Raw genomic sequence first — 13672 nt, forward strand, 5'->3', positions numbered from 1 at the left:
TGTCTCTGTCTCTGTCTGCAAATGTTCATAACTTTACCACCTCTTTCCCAGCCCTCAGATCTATAATCCCTGTATCCTCTGTTTTCATTAGGTTCTGCCCAATGAAGCACAAAAAACACGCGCAGTAATTTCTTCTCCTGGAAAAGAGTCTTTCTGAAGCTCTTTGAATTTAGCCAGAAAGATGCAGAAGAAGCAGAGTCACCTGCTAAACCTGTCCTTTTGAGAACTCAGAGCTGCTGAGGGTCTCCTTCTGACCTCCTGGTAGGAAGCATCCAGTTTTTGGACCTGGGTCAGGTCACTTACTCACCATGGAACAGTCATCTGCCTCTCCACACTGCTCTGGGCATGCCTGGCACCCACTGATTCAGCAGGGCACAGCCTGAAGACATAGACTCAGCCCGACTGGTCTGATATGTGTCCTCAGCAGTTTCTCCAAGTGCCACGTCAGCCCAGGTGCTGGTCCTCCATGCACCTGTGCTCCCCTGGTGAGGAATCATGCCTCCTCACATCCCTTTATCTCCCCATCTCAGGCAGAGACCTGGGGCCGTGAGGATTTTCCAGAGGCAGCAAAGATCTAATCCTGGGAAATATCATCCTTGTGAAGGGAAGAGCATGTCGGCTCAGTGTGATTCAGCAAGTAGGCATTAGCTTCTTGCTGCCAGTTCAATACTGAATGCAGAAGGGAAGCTGAGCAAGATGAACATGGCTGCCGTTGCGCCCAAGGAGTTTTCAGACAAGGAATAGATTTGATCCATAATTGAAATAGAACAGAATCCAATAAATGAGTCATCAGTCTATTATGTAAACCTAAAATGCTAATCCTCTTAACATGCCCTCTTGCTCTCCTGGTCCAGCTTTAAAAGGCTGACTTGCCTCTTCTTCCTCCATCACCTTTTTTACAGGCACTAAGCATATACGATCTGAACACAGCATTCTCACATCTGGACAGATGTGCTTCTCTTCGCTGTCCGATGATCTTATCTTCATCTTTCAAGACTCAGGTCAACTGTCCTTCCCTCCTTTGATCCTCTACCTCTGAGGTCCTTCCTGAGTTTAGTCCATGTTTCTTCCCACATGACCAATAGCTCTCTAAGCTCTAGAGGTGCTGTATTTACTCTTCTTAGTGCTTTACACATTAGTCCATACATCTTTAGGCTCTGTGATTTCCAAGGGTGCATGTTGGATGAATAGAACACCCACCTGTATTTTTCTGCACATTCTAGTGTGCTTTATATATTGGGACAATGGTCCGTACATCATGAATAGTTAATACATACCCTTTTAAGGTTTTGTGTTCCAAAGCTGTTTTATTGAAGGCTATTAATATGAATAATATCAAGCTGTTACATATACAAAAGCATAAACTCTGTCTTCTGGTATGAACTCCATGAAAGTTGGTTAAATAAATCAAAGGCTTCTATATAAATATAATGGTAAAGTGAGATGCAGGCAAGATGCAAATGGAAGAAGGAATTGAAACGTGATTATTCATTAATACAACCTCTAGACAGATTAGTTTCAAATTATGATTAAAATAGCACCTTAGGTAGGTTACTCATCTTTCTAAACCAGAGTCAGCAAATGTATCCTATGAAGTGTCAGCTAGTAAGTAAGTACTCAGTGTATCAAGTCTTGCATTTCTCAACTTTGCTACTATAACAATGTATAAGTGTATGTACTTGGCTGTATGTGTCAATAAACGCCTTTATTGGCAAAAGCAGGTGACCATGTCTGTTTGACCCCAATGACTGGATAGTGTGCTGGACCTCTCTTATAGCTGATTATTCCTAGTTTTATTTTATGAATTATCCTTGCCATGATTAGCCTATGACTGATGATGAGTTATTTAAAAATGCTTACAAATATCACCATAGTCATAATTTGAGGTCTTACAATAAAAGAGACATTAGAGTTGAATCTTACTTACGAGGTCCTGAAGAGCAGAAGAAGAAGGTGTGTGTGTGTGTGTGTGTGTGTGTGTGTGTGTGTGTGTGTGTGTAGTCCAGTTAAGGACAAAACATTGGTAATGACCCTGGGAACCTGAAAACTGCTGGAACATTCCCTGAAGGGCAGCATGGCAGAAGTCACGAGGAGTGAAAAGTAAATTCTTTCTATCTTATTATGGAGTAAAGACAACAGACACCTCTTGTCCTTGAGGGAGAAACAGAGAAAATTTCAATCAAGCAGTGCTTGGAGTGTACATCTTGGCTACGTCTTCTCACCTTCTGGGTACCATCTTCAGGTTCTGACTTCCACCTACTGTCTGATGTCAAGACTTCTGGCTATTTTGTTAAATGGTAGTTCCTCCCAGCCTCCATGTTTAGGGTAATTTGCTGCTCACTTCAAATTTCATCTTCCCCCAGTAGACCTCCTGTCTCCCCCATGTGGATGAGAACAGGTGGCTGGACAACTAAGCCTAGAACATGGATTTCCTGACTAGAATTTCTCAAAGTGCTGTCTGGATTGTCTGAGGCAGAATCCCTTGGAAACGTAAGACAAAAGTGGGAATTCGTGAGACCCATCCCGTGCGCAGGAGTCAGGATCTTTATTCTGCGACTCATTTTAAAACCAGTTTCTTAGGTGATTCTCCACAGGGTGCAGCCGATGAGGACCTGCTAATGTGGAAGAAATCTTAGTGAGCTCTCAAGATTCCCTTTGAGTCTTCTTCAGATTCTTAGCTCTTTAAAACCAGTGGAGTCAATGAAAATCAGAAAATTATGCTTGTCACTACCTTTCCTGGCATTTCCCATAATGTTAATGAATGTTTTAAAAACAAGATTTACAATGACTGGGTAGATATCTGTATGGGTTTCCAAGCTGCATGACTCATTGAGGGTCGCATAGCACCAAGCTGTCTAGCGCCAAGTGGAGCCTGCAGCGGGTACTTCTTGATTAGAAGCTCCCCCGAGGTGGCTTTCTTTCTAACTTCCTTGTTTGCTTTCCTATTGGGTTTCCGGTGTAGAACCTATACTTGGGATCTTGATGGTTAGAACTTCAGAGTTCAAATCCCCCCACCCAGACTTCTCCCAAAGGTATTGCATAATTTGGCTGAAGAGACTCAAATGATCTCCTCTCAGGTTCGCTCTGCTTTCATAGCTTTTGGTCAGCCCAGCAGGCCTCTTCTTAGTGGGTTGTGAATTTTCTTCATTGCATCAAGAAGCTACCCATTTCTAAGGGCATCTTGCCGTCTTCATGATCATGGGAATCCAGTTCATAGGTTTAGCTCCTAGATACTTAGCCCATGTACATTTATCATGTGTGATAATATCTCTCTCTCTCTCTCTCTCTCTCTCTCTCTCTCTCTCTCTCTCTCTCCTCTCTCTCTCTCTAAATCTATCTATCTATCATCTATCTATCTATCTATCTATCTATCTATCTATCTATCTATCTATCATCTATCTATCTTTCTATCTATCTATAATATACATATATGTACACATATACATATACAAAGCAGGTTAAATAGATGTTTGTATTTGTTTCTGCAACTTTGGTTACAGCAAATTGACACATTAGTGATTTCACTAATATAAAGCTTTCCTAATAGTAGAAGAGGCCAATGGGATATGAAATTTTATATCAAAAGACTGTTGCCTAACATATGGCTGAGCTCCTCCTGGTCACAAGTGGATTTTGTAGCCTGCAAGACTCTTGTTCTAATCCTCTTTGTCTGAGTTCATTCCCATTCCGGGCTCTGTCCAAATACAATCATGGAATAGTAAGCACCCCAGGAGGAGAAATTACAGGATACTTTACAAACAATAGCTATCCAAGTACTAAAAAGGCCTGAAGGTCTAGCACCTTATCAAGTGTCAATAGGCCTGGGACAACTCTCTCCGCTTTCTCTAGAAGAGCCACAGCTACCACTAGATGGCAGTGTTTTAACACCGGCAGGGGAAGGGCGCCTGCTGCTGCTGTTTTGTCTAACCCAGGACAGAAAGAATAAAAAGGCTGCGCAAGGGCATCCCCCTGGAGCTCAGGCTCTAAGGTCAATGAATCCAGAGCCTCATTGAGATTTGAGACTCCAGCACGGTGCAGAAGACAAGGTCCTGGTTCTGTGAAAAGCAAGACCATAGTCTTCAGTCACTGAATATGAGACCCACCTGGCATTCAGACAGACTCACAGGCTCAGAGTAGGAGCCAGGCATCCCTGATTTTTCTCAACACTCCCCATGTGTGCTCCAGTGTATTGAGAGTTTTATAGTCTTTGCCCAGTGAGGCCGTCTGCCCTGGGTTGCAAGACCCTGACGTAAGCAGCACACCATGATTCCTGCTGATGGCGTGTGAGGATTGCTGAGGTGCAGACTCGGATGAGCCAGGCATGATCAAGAAGCCACAGGGGCAAGATGGGTCCAGATGTGAAATCCCCAATGAGGCTCATGGATGTAGGAAATGATTTTTCCACGACTCACTTTCATCAATGGACTTTGATGAGATTTCTCACTTGGGAAGTGAGGACCAGGGAAATAGTGTCTCGGAGGGTCTGCCCAGGTATCCTTCTGGGAGCAGCATCCTTTCTCAGTCGGGTTCTGTTTTCCAATCGGCTGGATGAGATGGACCCACTTGGCCTGGGAGCTAATACTTCAGGAAGGACAGAAGGGCTTTCTCCTGCTGTGAGGGTCTAATGGTTTGCACTACTCAATGGTATCATCATAAAACCAGCACATTAATTTTTGATAACAAATCTTTTAAAAATGGCTATAAGTCTAATATATATGCTCAGGGACAGCTGGAGGGTATCCTTATGCCTTGGAGAAACACTTATTTCTTGTTCTCCTCTCCCTATTTCTCTACCATTAGCTTCAATCCACCACTAGAATTTCTCCTGTACTAGGAACACTTCTAGAAGTTTATCCTGTCCTCTGCTCCTGGAGGGCCATGGGCATACTCAGGAGTGGGACGTGATCCACACTGACATCCTGTGATCCCTGTTATGCAGTTTGTGCTGAGGGAAGATTTGAGGAACACACACCAGTTATTACTCATCTTGCTCATTTTAATACCTGGCACAGGGCCTGGTACAGAGTAGGTGTGAGCAAATGTTTGTTGAATTAAGTTTCTGTAGTTTAAGCATTCAGCATGTCAAGCTGACATTAAATTCAGATCTCGGCATCAGAAATAGCTTTGATGCTATTTGTGTCTTACAGAGAAAATTATGAAATAGGTCATGCTTCTCTCTTTGCCTTGCCTGCTAGGAAACTCAGAAGTAAGTGAGTGGTTCATCTCTGCTAAATAACTAAAATATAAATCTGATATGTGTGTGTGTGCCTTCTTTGTTTTTCCCCAAGACTGATATTCATTGTACTAAATTATTAAACCTGCCTAAAATTTCTTTCTGGAACAAGGAACAACTAACACATTAAGTCTGAGGCAATGTCTGGGACAATTTCTGGTATGCAACAGAAGGTCAAATAGTTATTTAATATACAAATTAATGAATGTCATTTTTATCTGAGACTTAAGTTTGCACTCCAAGGCTTTTTATTTTTTTCAATCGGTGTCAGAGTCACAGTCTTTTCAAACAACTGTGGGTGAGTGACAAAAACCATTCTGGGAAGTAGATGCAGCAGGGCAGAGTGACCTGTGTGAGACCGTGCACAAACCCGGTGGCCCACGTGGTTTTTCTTCTGATCTACCTATTGCATTTTCCCTTACTCCCCACATCCCTCCTTTGCCCTTCAGAGAGAGAGAGCAGTGTCGCCCACACTGAAGGAACTGCCCTAAGCCCACTTGTTTGCTCTCCTTTGCTATGGCTGAGACATCTGATGGCTTACGGTATGATTTCCTTCCCAGAAGTCACATGGAGAAACAGTAGAGAATGCTGGGAACTTCAGTCATCAGGCAGCCTCAGCCACCCAGGAGGCTGGGAGAGGATGGTCTTCTTCCCGATGCTCGTCTTGGACAGAAGCCAGCCAGCCCACTGTTGCAAGCATAAGCCTCCATCTTGCTAAACATCTTTGTTAAATCATGGCCAAGGGAGAACCAATGTAGCTGGGTTTTGGTGGAAGTGCATCACTTAGGCAGGCATGTACATACACACACACATACACACTACACACACATGTGTATATATAATATATATACACATATACAGTGTATATACATATACAGTATATAATATATACATAGATACATGTGTGTACAAACACACACACATATATATGATATATACATAGATACAGTGTGTATATAAACACACATGGATATATGATACACATATGTAGTGTGTGTATATAAACATACAATGTATATATGATATATGTATGTATATATAGTGTGTGTATATAAATACACACACATTTCAATGCTCTGCTGAGAGCTGGGGAAGCCATGTTCCTAGACTGCCTAACTTTTTACTCCTCCAGCATGTCCCCAGGAGCGTTCCTTCTGACCTACCATTTTCACTACTTTCTATCCTCAGTAGAAGTCTCTGGCCAGCTACTGAGTTTTGAAACTGAGGACCCTCTAGTGAAAAGAGCTCTCCCTTTCCTTTATGGTCACCACCCTCTGCAGATTTGGAAAGACACCACCAAGGGGTACAGTTTCCCCTCATGCCCCATCCGTATCCACTGTTGACCAATCAGTTTCCTCTGGTGTTCCTTCGGTGGGAGGTAGCAGGTCTGCCTGTGTGAAGAATGTCTACACAAGATTCATTTAGGAAGATGCCATCAGTGAAATTCAAGGCTTTCATTACCCCAAGTAGCTGAAGCAAATGTCTGGTCTCTGAGCTATCCCTCTTCTTAGCATGCTCTTCCTTCTTGGTCGTCCTGAGAGATCTTGTTCACAAAACATTCTCCACAGATCTCCAGGAGAAATCAATCACTCTTTCATTTTTGCTTTCTCTATGGAACCTGTAGCCACGAGAACATCACTAGCTCATGTGGCCATTGCGAAGTCATGTGTCTGGTTGTCCCAGTGTGCTGTGAGCTCCATCTCTCCTTCATCCACCCATGCTACTCCTGCCTAGCCAGACACGAGGTTGCTATAGGTGGTCATCTTGTGCATTCACGCATCCTCCTGTTGATTCACTGGGTTTCTTCCCTTCCTCAGATCTCTTGCCTTACCTGTAAGGAGTAGACTCTGCAGAAATCCTTGCCAGAAAGAAATCTGAGGTATGAGTCAGAGCGGCTCTGCTGGGTCATGACAATAAGTGTGACGATCACACAGTCCAAAGGCTGGGGCTTAGCTCACACGTGCAGACGTATGTTCTGAATCATGCTTTTCCAGTTATTCTTTGCACCTCTGTCTGATGAAGGAAAAGACCAAGTTCCTTCCTGCAGTCTCTTCTTAAGGTTTCTGCTGCTGGTTCCAACTTGTGGTCTGAGCCTTCTCAAGGGAGTTTGGTGAATTTGACTCAGTTTCAGATAGGTTTACACAGACAAGCACCCCTGGGAGGAAAGAGTAGGTCTGTTGGGAATCCTAATAATTATTTCCAGTTGAGATTGTAATTTTCAACTACAGTCCCAGCTAATTGGGCAAGCTCCAGGTCTTCCTCAGGCAGAGGAAAAGTGTACTTGAAAACACGACTTGTCACTGTGGAGGAAACAAAGTCTGGGGCTGTATTCTAAGATAGAGGAGTTGAGTAGACAAGTTTGAGAGTTAGTTAGCATTTCAGCTGTTTCCCAGGTTTTTCAGGAGAACAAAAAGGAGACCCCACTTGAGGGAATTGACCTTAATTCCTGAGCAAATGGAGTTCTGCTCAGAAACAGCTTCCCTACACATATATAGTGTAGGGTTTCCTCTAAAGCCCAAGTTAGTCACTTTCTCCTTCTTCCTCATCCTAGTATTCACAGCACTTAGAAAGACTATGTTTTCATGATCGAATGGTTCTGTGGAAGAGTCCTTCAAACTCAGTTGGGGCTTCTCCTTTGATGATGAGCCCCCATCCACCCTTGCTTCCTTCCCCATCTGGAGATGCCCATTCTGGTTCTCACCCAGTACACTTGATTAAGGAAAACTCTCCTGCAACACTGAGATTTCTGTCCTTGGCTGGGTTCCTACCAATTGTTTCAGCTCTGATTATTGTAGTATGCATCTCTTTAGTTCCCTGTCTTGATAAAGTGTCCATTTCCTTAAGTTTTCATGGACTTCTACTTTGAGATTTTTGGCACCTGGAACACTCTTCTTGAGGGCTCACACGAGACTCCAAAAAGCCCTTGGCAACAGCCAAGTGTGGCAGAGGAGAAATTTAGATGGTAATGAAATTATTTGAAGACCTCAAAGGGCTCACTTCTTAACCTGCAACAAAACACCACAGAATCCTCAATTTCCCATTTCTCTCCTTTTGACTCAACTATAGTCTCCCACTTTTCTCCAGCAAAACTCTGAGAAAAAAAATGCATAAACGCAGTCCAATATTAGTGTTGATGTTAGGGAAGGAGGTAGGGATGAAGGGTGTAGAAGTACTGAGATTATCTTGGTTGTGGGTTTGGTTATGGAGAGTGTTCAGCCATGCAAACTGACCCACGCAGAGCTGAACATACCTGTTTTCTCCTTTCTAACTCTCTATTCTAGCAATTGACCTTCAAATAGCACTGGCCCTTTGGAGTGTTAAGTTCTGTTGGCATTTCATATTAAACTTAAGTGTTCAGAAGGCAAGAACATATTTAAGGTATCTGTGATAAACATACTTGGGATTTGGAGTGGAAGTAGATCCCAATGTTATAGATTCTGTTGATTTGTGAATTATGTAGATTCTTGGTTAAAATTTTCTGGACAGAGGTATAAGACAAGCAAAAGAAAAATGATATTCTGTTTTAGTGCTATTTTTTTTTTATTAAACTGGTGGTTTTGCTACAGCTGAGTAAAAGATGGCTTTTAACTCAATGCTTTGAGCTTTGTATGGGATGAGAAAGTAGAAATGATTGAGATGTCCCTTCTCCTTCCACTCCTACTGAATTTAGTCTCCCAGCCTGTCACAGTTTCCTAAAACAATGGCATTAACATTTTTTTCAATTCCCTCAAGTGGAGTCTCCTGCCTCATTGCTTAGGGGGTAAGGGCAGATTTAGGGGTGCTGTGATGTGCTCTGCAGTCTTTTCCTTTATTTGTCTTGGGTGGTGGGTTTGCCAATGATCTCCTCAGTGACCTCAGTCCGCCTTATGTCTGGAAGAAATCCAGATGTGTTTTGATTATGGGCACTATTCCTGAGATGTTTTGTCATTTTAACAGGAATTTGGGGATGAGCAAGATTAAGCTCTTGGACACAGATGGGCAAAATGAATCGATTCATTGAGGTTAATTTAGACTGCACCGGGCGAGGCATTGCAGGAAGGTTTACCGCAGTTAAGTTGTTCTAGTTCTTCCTGTGTCATGATGGAGACTCAACCCCGGCCATTGACATGCTAGCGAGTGCTCCGGTACTGACTATATCACCTGCCTTTTTTTGCTTCTTGTTTTGAGACAGAGTCTAATTAAGTTGTCCAGGCTAGCTTTGAACTCATTGTGTGCTCAGTTGGCCTTGATCTTGTGATCCTCCTGTCCTAGCCCTCTGGTTAGCTGGTGTTACAGCCCTGTCCACACATCTCATTTGAAGATCATTGTTTTGATAGCCATAATAAAGTTGCTTCATGTCCATTTTTGGGAATGTTATTTTATCTTATTTTTGCAATGGCTCTAAAATGTATAGTTATTATCTATATTCTGATAATTCACAGAAAATACTTTATTATTGTTTATTAACTTACCCAATGGGTGTGGACCTTTGAGCTCCTCAGGCCTTCTACCTTATAAGGCTCATGTTTTTCCCTACTCCAGGTAGGTATTTGGGTGTTAGTCTTATATTTTGTAATAGCCATACTACGCATAAAAATATTTACTGATTTTTTCCTGTACACTAATTTATTATAACTTAAATATATTTATATGTGTATTAGTAAACAAAATTAACATGTCATATGTGGAAAGTAATCATGAAGACCGAAACAGTTGCTAGTGGAACAGGGTTCTTATACTTAGCTAAATATTGATATATCTTGTTTCCAAGCCTAAATTCTACTCTTTTCTTGTCTAGGTGTTGTGGTGCATGCCTTTAATCCCATGACTTGGGAGAAAGAAGCAGGTTTATCTCTGAGTTCTAGGTCAGTCTGGTCTACAGAATGAGTTCCAGGACAGCTAAGGCTACACAGAGAAACCCTGTGTCGAAAACCAATGCAAACCAATCCAACCAACCAAAAAAAATAAATAAAAAATAAAAACAAAAAGGAGAATATTTTTTAGCATAGTTTCTATTTTTTTTATCACCAGAGGAACGGAAGCAAAAATGTGATGTTTAATATTGTGCTTATGTAGACCTCTTCTACATAATTTAAGAATTCTCATGTTGCTTCTCTAAGAAACACTGGATAAAACTATAGTGATGCGATAATGAGTGAGCAAACATCCGATATGAGTTGTGTAATTCTGGTGGAGTCCATGGCTACCATTGTTTGTGTTGGTTCAGTTGCATATACAGACAGATCAGTAGCATCTGATGAACACTTACCATGAGCTGACCATGTGCAGACGAAGAAGACACAGTTCTGTCCCTGAAGGATGCTTGTGGTCTCACCAGCATCAGTAATGGTGCAAAGTCCTAAGGTCTCTAACACCAACTTGGAGGGTATATAAGTGAGTGGGCCAAAGGTGTGGCTATGTGAGCTGGGTATTAAAGGGCTATCAGTTTTCCAAAAGGAATATTGATTCTATAAAGAAGGAAGACTAGGAAAATCCATGGTCATCTAGAGAGAGCAACTCATTCTTTAGATGATCTGAAGTATACAGCCAAAAGAGAACAAAGTGGGCAGCTGTGGGGACATGTCAGGGAAAGAGTCTGGAGTAGTAGATTCAAGCTAGCTTGCATAGAGCTTTGTGTTTCTCAAGAGGAAGTTTAGACCAATTTTGAAGACAGTATGGAATCACCCCGAAAGTGTAAGTAGGAGATGAAGTAATCAGATATCCCTTTTAGAGAGGTTACATTTGTAACAGTAGGAAGAGACGCGAACGGAGAGAGTAAAATTCAGCCTTGATGTTTGGCTTGGGTCCTGCAATGTGCTTAAGCTAGCCCATGCAAATTCTATCCATTAGTTTCTTTTGCCTATGGGAAGGGTTTTGGCAGAGATAACCCTGACCAATGCACTGAACAGAAGGTCTCTTGCTACCGCCTAAGCAGAGCTGCCCTGGGATTCTTATTATTATTAGAGATGATTTAATTTATATTAATTTTTTCCAGATCTTCCTTGACTTTGAATAACTTGAGTGATTAGGGACTGATTGTGAGTGTTTTATAATCCCCTCACCTCACTGATACACACACAAGGTGGAGAGTCACCCAGCATGGGAGTTCAGAAGGTTCTTCATGAAGTATTTGAAAAATGGCATGTCTCATTCACAAGTGATACCTGATAAAGGGACACAACAATTCATTCACCTGTATACCTTTCATAGCAAAGATAAATAATGCAATTCTCTTTGGCATTTTGTATAATTACTGTTTTATTTATAAAGAATTAAAACTTTAATTCAATAGATTAAGAGTGGGTAGGTTTTCATTTATTAATAACAAAATTCATTGCAAAGCAAACTGGGCATTTAAGTGACATTCACATATTGGACTTAAGACACATTCAACAGGAGGGGAATCATTCTTGGTTCTGAAAACCTAGCCAGATTTTCAGGACTAGTGAGATCATGGACCTTAGAGAAGAATTCACTACCGCCACTCTGCTAGACAAGTATGGTTACTTACTACATTCTAAATCTTAGCCCATACCCACAGAGAGTGAAGCTACTACCCCATATCAAAGAAGCCTGTTTTACAACAAATGGAGACCATCACTGAAAACCACAACTGGAAACAATGAAGATATCAACAGATTGCAGAGAGGTCAATGCCAGAAGTCACAACTACATCGTAGATCTGGTATCTATGGCTCAAGGACCATGGCACAAGAGGGGGCAGAAAGATTGTAAGAGCCAGAATATCAGAAAGTCTGCTGTGAAACAGTTTATTCTAGAAATGCCTGCATAAATAAAACTGAAACAACGACAATATCAGTGGGCATTCTAATATGGAATGGGGGGATTTCACAAGGTCCTACCTCTAGACAAAGAACTACAGTCAACTAAGGACTACCATGAGAAGGAGAATTAGACTCGCCCAGGGAGGAGAACTATTGGTTGTTCAATGCAGAGAGGTCAGTCTTGAAGCAGCACACACACACAGAACAACATTAGATTCATCAGTTTGTATTTAAATATACTTTTGCATACACACACACACACACACACACACACACACACACACACACACACACACAGAGGTATCAGTGAAAACGAAAAAAATGGCTATCAGTTTGAGAATGAGGGGCACAGAAAAGGATTGAGGGAAGGTACCTGGGAGGGACTGGAGAGAGGAAAGGGAGGAGGGAAAGTGATATAATTTTATTTCAATTGTGAAATAAATAAATAAATTAAGATTATGTTTGACTAATTCCTACACTTATTGTCTGGGCCAATGACTTCATCTGTCTGAGCTTAGAATTTTATTTATAAGTTAATTTGGATATGTGGACCATCCAGAATTACAGATGAGTTTCCTTTAATGAACCAGCCTCAGGAGGTTGGCAGTGACTGGCCAGAGTGTTGGCTTTCCTTCCCTGATGAATCTTTTTAGATACTTCTCTTTCAGACACATTCTTTTCTCATGGAACTTTAATGCCACGTTGCATTGTTTATCTAGTTCTCTATTCTGATGCTTTGGAAGATTACAAGCCATTGTAATGGCTACCATTTTAAAGGCAGGTTTTAGCCTCTTGGTTATTGTTCTGTCTGATGGAGAATATATAGTTGAGGGGCTATGAAGCCTTATCATGTTTGGTAAGAAAGAGGACATGGCATCAGCCACGTGAATGGGAAGAGGAGCAGCAACATGCAAGTCTTCATTGGGTTGGGTGCTTTATATACCTTAACTCTTGAGCTCTTTGAGAGTTCATGCTCAGTATAGATGTAAGTAATATCTACTTAGCTAGGATTACCTTTTTTTAAATTATGGTTTGTTTGTTGGATGTAGCTTTTAAATCTGAAAACAAATCTCAAAGTCATCAGTTTAGTGGCTGTAAACCGGTAGATGGTATTTGTGGAATGTGTTATTTGTAAGTCTTCGTACTATCTGGGTAGTTAAGATGACCTCTGATGTGCCCGTGAGACATTGCAATGCTCTGGAATCATCCACTTTCATCCTTGCATCTTTCTTGGCCATGGTGGTGCTTTCATTGCTGCTGTCTCTGCTCCCTGGAATCCGATTGTTCTCAGCTGATGACAATCAACCCTGTTCTCTTTACTATTCCTACCCAATTTGGAGCAAACTTTTTTTTTTAATTAGCCACACCACACTTGGACCTAGGCTGCAAATTTTGAATATAACCCTACTGAATGTTGGGAATTATAAGAGGTAAAAACCATACAAAGAACGTTAACAACTTGGTGTTTAATGTATGTCAGCTCCAAGAATACCAGGTGTGCCATCCTCCACAGATCTTTGTGTGGTCGCTGCCTAGGCTTTCTACTTGAAAGGGGTCACTTAACCCTTTCTATAGGCACTTCCTTGACACTCATTATGTCTCTTCAGCTCAGTCTAGACCTCAATTTATGAAGACACAATGCAAGAATAAGATTTTATTCCTGTCTCCCCCTTGT

The sequence above is a fragment of the Microtus pennsylvanicus genome, chromosome 3, assembly GCF_037038515.1.
Source record: "Microtus pennsylvanicus isolate mMicPen1 chromosome 3, mMicPen1.hap1, whole genome shotgun sequence".
In the NCBI taxonomy this organism is placed as follows: domain Eukaryota; kingdom Metazoa; phylum Chordata; class Mammalia; order Rodentia; family Cricetidae; genus Microtus; species Microtus pennsylvanicus.